At 46.4% G+C, this 2,471-nt stretch overlaps 1 pseudogene; it reads right to left on the bottom strand.

The window, feature by feature from the left end:
* Positions 1-212: 212 nt before the first annotated feature.
* Positions 213-2,269, bottom strand: LOC144252652 (WW domain-containing adapter protein with coiled-coil pseudogene; annotated as a pseudogene).
* Between the last annotated feature and the right edge of the window lie 202 nt (positions 2,270-2,471).

The following is a 2,471-nucleotide window of genomic DNA, read 5'->3' as shown; positions in this document are numbered from 1 at the left end:
ATGGCTTCCCATGGCTTCACTCTACAAAACATATTTACAATGTGAAGAATACATCTACAAGAAATCTACATTTCAAGGGTTTTACAAATCAATCTTGTATCTTTCCCCTGAATTGACTCTCACAGACCCCGTCCCCTTGTCATTTCCTTTGCCCAGCTTAACGGTCCAAAGTCTACTTAAATGCAGCTCAAAAATGTTAAGACTGGGCAACAGATTTACAGTTCCTGTACTCAAAACCATGTGCAATTATTCACATCTTCACACCATGAAGGAATTCTGATTTTTAAGCTTTTTGAGTTCCTTAATTTGTTGTCTCAAAAATAGTATCCTTTGCTCGCGCAAAGTTGCTTGAATTTCACATACTCGGACTAAAGATCTTAAATTTTTTAATTCAGTACAAATTTCTGACATGTGAATGCTCCCCATGTTATGAGCTTCTTCACGCAATCTTGATGCCTGCTTCTCTGCATGATCTGCAGGCCATCCTTGAACATGTTTTATGAGATTTTCATTGAAGTGTGCTGCTAGTGTAGGTGTTAATGAACACGCAGGTCGGGCAGATGAATTCTGTGGTACAACTGCTGTATTTGATACATTACTACTAGAAGTATGATTTGGACCAGGTGATGGACTTCTCTGGCTACTTGAGCGCTGAAGACTTCGAGGAGAAACAGGTTCATTTGTCAGCAGTTACAGGCTGCTGTGTGGCTGATTGTGACACTGGTCCTTGCTTTACTACTGGAGTACTAACCTTTGGCTGTGATGAAACTGGAGGAGTACTAATCAAAGGTTTGATAGGGACTGTGTTAGTTTGAGGTGTGCTTATTCTTGGAGACACATAGGATCTTGGGGATGAAGCATCAGACATTAAAGACATTGGAGACTGATTAGATGGCTGGGCTTGAGTAGAGAGCTGAGCAGCTTGAGAAATCAGAGATGTTATGTTGAAAGCAGATGGTCCAGCAGTAAGAAATTTATGAATTATAGACTGCAGTGAAGCTTGTGTCACAGCTGCTGTAAGAACTTCATTGATTTTGGATATGTCCACATTAGAATTATTGAGCTGCAGCGTGGCTTGCAAAGCAGGAAGCAACTGTCTAAGTAGATTTGGGTCCTGAAGTAATGGAGGTATTGGTGACTGTGGAACAGGAGAAACAGGGACTGCCGATGCAGATGTTGGAGGTGCTGATGTGGGATTCAGTCCAGAGGCAGAAGAAGTGGAAGGAGTTGTGCAAGAATGTGATACCAATTTGTCTCCTGATGTAGACTCTTTTCTTTCTGTTTTCTGTGCAGGGACAGAAGATGTGGGTGTAGGCAGTTTTGATAAAGTAGATGCTCCATTAGCATCAAGTGATTTCTTTGGCTGGTGGTCAGACTGTAGCGAAAATGGACTAGAAGGAACAGTGCTTGGGGTAGCAGTTGGATGAACCACTGGTTTGATGGGGTGCTGTACTGGAGTAGAACTACTGTGAGTCTCTGCTCTTGGCAGTCTGTAGTCTCTGTCATTGTGTCTGCTTGTTTGAGACAAAATATTCTGTGGGAGCAAACTACTGGCATCACTGGAATGCTTGTCTTCCATTCCACTGGCAAACCCACTAGTAGCTGTTGCTTGCATCACCTCTCTTCTGTAATCCCTATCTTTTGGGAAGCTATTAACTGCCACCTTATTTGCTTCTTTTTGTCTCTGCTCTCTTTCAAGCCATTCTTTTGGTTTTTCCCATTGTGAAACTTCTGCTCGACAATTGTAGTAATATTTTTTCCCAGACGAGCTAATGTGCTCAGACCAGTCATCTGCAGAATCATAAGGTGCATCTGAAGTTTTGCTTGGATTATTGCTTGGATTAGAAGAATGTGAATTTGAACTATGAAGAGCACTGTGGTTGTGTGAATTTTCTTGTGGAGAGTAACTGGTCCCACCTTCCCTCTCTCTAACTCTGTGAGTATGCACATTTTTGGCCTTATTGTGACCTGTGCTGTCACTATATTTGTTTTCAGGACTATCAGATCTCTGCAACATTTTATTTGGTGGTGAAGGATCTGCGGCATCTTGCATCTTTTCATGTCGGTGATCACCACTACTGGGGTGACTCTTCGATGAATACTTAAGTGCCTGGTAAGGCTGCGAGTCACCCCTCCGGTCGTGACAGCCATCACTGAGTCTCTGCTGTTTCCTCGCATACATTACCATCAATGCCCGGCCTGTGAGTGTGTGTCGGGGAGGGGGGAGAGCGGCCGCGAAAGGCGGGCGGGCGGGCGCGCAGGCGGCGGCGGGCGGGCGGCACCCCCGGCACTAGGGCCAGGCGCGCCCTGGGCGACTCTCAGCACCTCCTCGTTACTGGCGCCGGCGCTCCCGGGCCATCTCCCTCGGTCGACACCACGCTCACTCTCAGCCCGGGCAGCGGCGCCAACTACACGGCGGCAGCGCGAACCGGGGGGAGGGGGGTAAGAAGACGCGTCCGGCTCAGCCCTGC

Source organism: Urocitellus parryii, unplaced genomic scaffold, assembly GCF_045843805.1.
Source record: "Urocitellus parryii isolate mUroPar1 unplaced genomic scaffold, mUroPar1.hap1 Scaffold_49, whole genome shotgun sequence".
NCBI classification, from domain to species: domain Eukaryota; kingdom Metazoa; phylum Chordata; class Mammalia; order Rodentia; family Sciuridae; genus Urocitellus; species Urocitellus parryii.
This window is presented reverse-complemented; position numbering and strand designations above follow the sequence as displayed.